Here is a 7,527-nt window from a genome sequence, read left to right on the forward strand (position 1 = left end):
ACAGTCATGAAATAGTAATTTTTTTAAAAAAGGATTATTTTATATTAGTAGTCCATTTTTTCCCATGGCAAATATTTTTAAGTTAACAAGACTGGAAGCCAGAGTCAGGATGTAGTGAGGATCAGAGTCAGGCCATAGAGAGGAAAAGAGACAGGATGTAGTGAGGTAAAGAGTCAGGCCATAGAGAAGTAACGAATCAGGATGTAGTGAGGACCAGAGTCAGGCTCTAGAGAGGAAAAGAGTTAGGATGTAGTTTGGTAAAGAGTCAGGACATTGGTGCTCTGAGACAATTCAGAGGGATAGGGTGAGGAGGGAGGTGGGAAGGGTTTCAGGATGGGGGGACACATGTATAACTGTGGCTGATTCATGTTGATGTACGGCAAAAACCATCACAATATTATACATAATTATCCTCCAATTAAAATAATTATTTTTTTTAAAGTCAGGACATACAGCAGAGTTAAAATATAATATCTACACAGTTATCACAAAGAACTGATTTACTCCAACATATATAAGGATGTCAAAAAGCTGAATTCTCTATGGATGCTGAGTTGGTGCTACTGGGTAAAACTCACACTGACCAACCTAGCTGTTGCTGCTGCTAAGTCGCTTCAGTCGTGTCCGACTCTGTGCAACCCCACAGACGGCAGTCCCTGGGATTCTCCAGGTAAGAACACTGGAGTGGGTTGCCATTTCCTTCTCCAACCTAGACAGCATATTAAAAAGCAGAGACATTACTTTGCCAACAAAGGTCCATCTAGTCAAGGCTATGGTTCTTCCAGTAGTCATGTATGGATGTGAGAGTTGGACTATAAAGAAAGCTGAGCACTGAAGAATTGATACTTTTGAACTGTGGTGTTGGAGAAGACTCTTGAGAGTCCCTTGGACTGCAAGGAGAGCCAACCAGTCATCCTAAAGGAGATCAGTCCTGAGTGTTCATTGGAAGGACTGATGTTGAAGCTGAAACTCCAATACTTTGGCCACCTGATGTGAAGAGCTGACTCATTTGACAAGACCCTGATGTTGGGAAAGATTGAAGGCAGGAGGAGAAGGGGATGACAGAGGATGAGATGGTTGGATGGCATCACTGACTCAATGGACATGAGTTTGGGTAAACTCTGGGAGTTGGTGATGGACAGGGAGGCTTAGCATGCTGCGGTCCATGGGGTTGCAAAGAGTCAGACAAGACTGAGCAACTGAACTGAACTGAACCGAGGATATTTAGAAAGTGGAATGATGGGCTATGGCATCCTCTGGCCATATTTACAAAGATCAGGTGGTAGTGCTTTGGATTGGTCAGGAACTGTGTAGTAACGTCAACCAGCTTTTCCTAGAAGGGCAAAAACTAGGGTGCAAACAGAGCCGAAGCTCTGAGCATCAACCACAGGATGCAGAATATCTGAGAAGCCTTTGTTAATAGCTCTCATTCTGAATAATCATCTCTTTAAAATAGGTAATAAAGGAACTTAGTGTTTAAATAAAATTCAAGCCATACAAGATGATATATACACACATATACAAGCATGTGTATAGACCCCTCTCACACACCCACAAACGCATAGAAAGTAAGGTTTGCCTCTAACCACTGTCCTCCAGTCATCCAGTTCTCCTCAGATGTGTTCGCAATTTCTTGTGTACCCTTGCTGTGATGGTCTGTGCAGTGTTTCATCACTTTTAAATTTGGTAATTCTGCTATACATGGGATTTTTGACAAGTTTTCCACCTGCTGTGAAATGATGTCTGAAGACTGTGTTTCTAAACTGAGAGCAAAAGGAAAAGGAAGCACAATAGACAAATGAGCTCTAGTGTCACAAGGATCAAAGGACACTGGGGAAAAGAGGCATTTGAAAGAAAGGTGACTCTACTATGCTATTTGGATGAATAATTTTTTCCCCTCTTTAACAATAATTTAATTAGGAAAAACAAGACTTCAGAGTCAGAGAGTCTGATAAAGTTCTGGCTATATCACTGTCTAGCAGTGTAACATTGGTCATTAATCTCTCTGAGCTTTGTTTTCCTAAATTAAAAGATACAGATAATGTTAACTAACTCCTGCACAGAGTTGTGAGTTACCTGGCACTTAGAAAAAAATAAGTGGCAACTATTATTATTTTCTTAAGTTCAGTTCAGTCGCTCAGTCGTGTCTGACTCTTTGCGACCCCATGAATCGCAGCACGCCAGGCCTCCCTGTCCATCACCAACTCCCGGAGTTCACTCAGACTCACGTCCATTGAGTCAATAATGCCATCCAGCCATCTCATCCTCTGTCGTCCCCTTCTCCTCCTGCCCCCAATCCCTCCCAGCATCAGAGTCTTTTCCAATGAGTCAACTCTTCACATGAGGTGGCCAAAGTACTGGAGTTTCAGCTTTAGCATCATTCCTTCCAAAGAAATCCCAGGGCTGATCTCCTTCAGAATGGACTGGTTGGATCTCCTTGCAGTCCAAGGGACTCTCAAGAGTCTTCTCCAGCACCACAGTTCGAAAGCATCAATTCTTCGGTGCTCAGCCTTCTTCACAGTCCAATTCTCACATCCATACATGACCACAGGAAAAACCATAGCCTTGACTGGACGGACCTTGGTCAGCAAAGTAATGTCTCTGCTATTATTTTCTTAGGCATTATTTAAAGGAAATGTATTTTAATTCTGCTGCTTTCCTCTGATCCCACCTCAGTATTTATTTATAGGTTAACTGACATATAATTGGCATATGCTGCTACTGCTAAGTCACTTCAGTCATGTCCGACTCTGTGCGACCCCATAGATGGCAGCCCACCAGGCTCCCCCATCCCTGGGATTCTCAAGGCAAGAACACTGGAGTGGGTTGCCATTTCCTTCTGCAATGCATGAAAGTGAAAAGTGAAAGTGAAGTCGCTCAGTCGTGTCTGACCCTTAGCGACCCCATGGACTGCAGCCTCCCAGGCTCCTCCATCCATGGGATTTTCTAGGCAAGAATACTAGAGTGGGGTGCCATTGCTTTCTCCGTAACTGGCATATAGTCACCTGAATATTTGTTAATAATGTATCTAAGGATTTAAAACAGCTTCCTTCCCAGGAAAATAAAATTTTCTTCTAGACAAATTCTATCAAATTAGAAAATACCAAGCTGAAGGCTAAGTTCTAAGATAACTGCTTCAAGCATATTCTAGGGTCTATGGCAGATATATATACCCTGCTGGTCTGAAGGACATCAGAGGATTGAGACTCATTACTGTAAAAAGATCTTTTGTTTTTGTCCATCGCTCAGTCGTGTCCAATTCTGTGACCTGATGGACTGCAGGACACCAGCTTCACTGTCTTTCACCCTCTCCCAATGTTTGTTCAAACTCATGTCCGTTGAGTTGGTGATGCCATCCAACCATCTCGTCCTCTGTCGTCCCTTCTCCTCCTGCCTTCTATCTTTCCCAGTATCGAGGTCTTTTCCAGTGAGTCAGCTCTTCGCATCAGGTGGCTAAAGTATTGGAGCTTCAGCATCAGTCTTTCCAATGAATATTCAGGATTGACTTTCTTTAGGATTGACTGGTTTGATCTCCTCCAGTCCAGGGGACTTGGAAGTACCTATTGACCACACCGGAGATTATGGAATCTGAGTTCCTTGACCAGGGATCAAACACAGGCCCTTGGCAGTGAAAGTGTAGAGTCCTAACCACTGGACCTCCAGAGAATTCCAGAATTATGTGTTTCTTATACATTACATTTAGTCTGCTTTCCTCCCTACACTTAAAACAAAAGTCTATGTTATAAAATCCTGATAATCTGTCTACCTACCTGCCCATTTGTATCTATATAATATATGTGTGTGTGTAAGTGTATGTGTGTACATGTGTGTGGGTTAAGAGATATAATGCTGGTTTTATAAGTAACATTTATATTTGACAAAAAGGTAACAAAAATGAAAAAGTTAATAGTAAATTGGACATTGGGTAGGATATTTTTCTAGTAAAAATATAAACCTGTATTTTAAAATAATCTTTAAGCCAAGATATGTGCAGAAATATCCACTGAAACATTGTCTATCATAAAAATGGAAGAATAAAAGTTAACCATCAATTTAAACAAATGATTTAAGAAATTAGGTCTAGTCATTAAAATGGAATACTATACAACCATTAAAAAGAATGAAGGAGACCTATATGTGCTGATATGGCATGATCTCTATGTATACTGAAGAATAAAAACCATGTTCAGAAGAGTATATTACCATTTCTATTTAGAATATGTGTATTTATATACACTCACATCTGTTTGTACACAAACACACACACATGTCTAAGCTTGTTCTTGTAAAGAAAATGTTGAGTGCATTTCTGGAAATTGTTAACAATAGTAACATCTGGAGAGAAATTGTGGGTATAGGATGAGAGGAAGAAGTTTTTTATTGTATATATGTGATTAATTTGTTTACCATATGTATATATTTTTCCATTTAAAAAACAAACAAAATACTGAAAGGATATTTTTAGAAGTTGTATATCTTTATCTGAAGCATTATTTACTATTACAAATAAAATATTCCAAAATCTAAAAAATAAAATAATCTTCATATATATTTCAAATTTGATTCTATTTGTAGGCTCCATTTATAACAAACACTTCCTAGAGTCTGCCCTAAGTACAAACATAGTACTAATTTATATTGAAGTCATTTGAGCAAATACAATACTATTATCATTTGCAAGGTTGCATGTGAAATAATTCACCTAGTATATAATTTTATAATGATCACTTATTATATTTCATTTATACAAAATTAATTATTCCATTTAACGTTATAATCACAAGTTAATCTCAAGATTTCAAGGAGAAAAAAGGATTAACTAATCCATGGCACCTGCTTTCCAGGTATTTTTCTTCAAATAAAACTTGGGATAGAAGTCTAAGCTATCACAATAACTATCCCTGGAAAAATTCAATAAAGTAGTTGTACTTCCACCAACTTCATTCTTGTTCTGTTCTTACAACTTCCAGACATCTTTGTGAACTCCTAGGCCTACTCTCCATTCAGAATTTGTACATTGGACTGTATTTTCTTCTTTTTTTTAGTTGGTGGAAAATTTATTTATGATTTTATATTGGTTTCTGCCACACAACAATGCGAATCAGTCATAATTCAGTCAGTCATACATATATATGTATGTCCCTTTCCTCTTGAGCCTCCCTTCCCTGCCTGAACCATACTTCAATAGCACCCCCCACAATCTTTTCTACTCATTACAATTTCTATTGGTGACAGTTATCTTGAAGTTTGACCATGAATCTGACCTCATATCTTAGTAAGGAGTGAGTGGTCTGTTCTGACAGTCATTAATTTCAGAGATATTTATTAATGTACTTTCGAGTCACTACTGAGCCCACACCTAGAGCCTGTGCTCCACAACAAGAGAAGCCACCACAATGAGAAGCCAGTGCAATGCAACAAAGAGTGGCCCTCACTTGCTGCAATAGAGAAAGCCTGTGTGCAGCAATGAAGACCTACTGCAACCAAAACTAAAAAAAAGAAAGCTTTAGAGACTTCCCTGGGGATTCAGTGGTTAAGACTCTGAGCTTCCAGTGCAGAGGGCTCAGGTTCAATCCCTGGTGGTAAGGGAAACTAAGATTCTGCATATAGCAGACCAGCCCCCCCCAAAAAACAACAGTAAAGGCTTTAATCCTACTTGTCACTACTTGGGGAAATACTAAACCAAAAGAGTAATTTTTGCTATGTTGTTATTGAGAGATTCTAACCTAAAGTTTGAATCCCTTACAACATCCTTGCTAAGTATGGATCCAGCCCATGTTAAGTTACAATGAGAACAATTCGTTAGTTCCTAAGAAAGGTCATATACATTTGCTTTCATTAAACAGAAAAAAACAGCCAGCAAGCTTTGTAGGGACTTCCTAGTCAATATTCCAGGTGCTCTCCAGATTTTCCATTGACTTTACATTTTCTCTTCCTGAAATTTAACTCTGTTTAGTGATGCATAATTTATATGTAGGGCTGATTTTTATGGGAAGGTAATAAAAGGAAGCTTTCCCTAGGTAATGTCATTTGGGGGAGCCAGGAAGCAAAGTTTCTCCTCCGTCAACCACCCCCACCCCAAGCTATAATAGAGGCCCAAATTACACCATTAGCATTTCTGAAGAAATGGCACATTAAATTAAGTCACACTAGGATGTTTATGACATATCAGATAGATTTCGTCCTGACATTGAGAACCCTGAGAAGTACAGAACCACTAGCAAAGGGAAGAGCACTAAAAGTGGAGAGTTTGTTCAAAATACTGTTTCTAGGACTCATAATTTTGTCACAGTAGATCTGGGGTGGATTTCTGGGTGATTCTGATACGCAGCTATTTAGGAACTGTTAGCTGCGAACCCACATTAAAAACCCCAAATAACAGACTCACCTCATAAACACACAAAGTCAATGTTCCTATAAAGCTCATGTCCTAAATTTCTAAGGAGAGTCAATGGCATATTCGGTGCCTGATGAAATATGCCACTGTTTTGAAGTTTCTAAGTTTTCTTCAATTTCTGCTTTCAGTGAGCAGAACTATGGTGATGAGAACAGAACAATTCATAACACTTTGCCTTTAAAACTTCTTTTGGCTATTTCAATATCTATTAGGATGAGAATTTTATGAATCTGTAGCAAATACTAGGTCACTGTGCTCATGATTATCTTTTTAAGTAAGTGGCAAGTTTTAGCTTTGATTTTTCTTAAGATAATAGACAAGGAATAGAAATTATTCCAAGGACATAAAAATCCATCTTTAAATCGTACAATGACAAAAAAAAAAAGTCAGATGATAGCCGAAGCACTCAGATGGAAGATATAAAAATCAGCAATTTGTTTAACATTTACAGTTTACAACATTCATTTGTATATTTGATTCATCTAAGAATTCTGTAACATGAGTAGGATAGGTATTGGGATACCAATTTTATCTTATTTGTTTTTTGGCTGTGCTGGATCTTTGAGCTCACACAACTAGAGAAAGTGGTAAAGACCCTGTATAGGGAGAATGTCATAAATTGTTTTCTGTTTTCTAAATAATTCTAGTAAACTCAATATGTTAATTCAGAAATTTTAATGATTTACACAAAGACTTGTTTAATTACTCCTGGACATATACAGTAAATAATAATAGAACTACCTTTTATTGGGAACCTACTCTGAGCTAAACGATGTGTCAGGTGTGTAAATTATCTCTACTTCTTATTGATAAGAATAAGCTACATTCCTGAGCACAGTCCTGACTGCAGCAGAAGCCATCATTGACACATCAGTTAAGCCACTGGAGAGCTTTATCTAGTCTGCTAAGAGCTAGCACTACCAAAGGAAGAAGCACCCTGTACTTCCAATCTGGGATTCCGAATGAACCTGTGTGCTTAGGTTGCTGGCAGCGCTTCCATCCATAAAGTTTGGGGCACAGCTATGACAAGCACTCCCTTTTGGGACTCTGGCCTTGTATGGAAGAAGCCAATAGAGATGCTGCTGGAGCTAGAGTTCCACCTCATTCCCAAATGTGCTCCTAGCAAGTCT

The sequence above is a fragment of the Capricornis sumatraensis genome, chromosome 7 (genome assembly GCF_032405125.1).
Source record: "Capricornis sumatraensis isolate serow.1 chromosome 7, serow.2, whole genome shotgun sequence".
In the NCBI taxonomy this organism is placed as follows: Eukaryota; Metazoa; Chordata; class Mammalia; order Artiodactyla; family Bovidae; genus Capricornis; species Capricornis sumatraensis.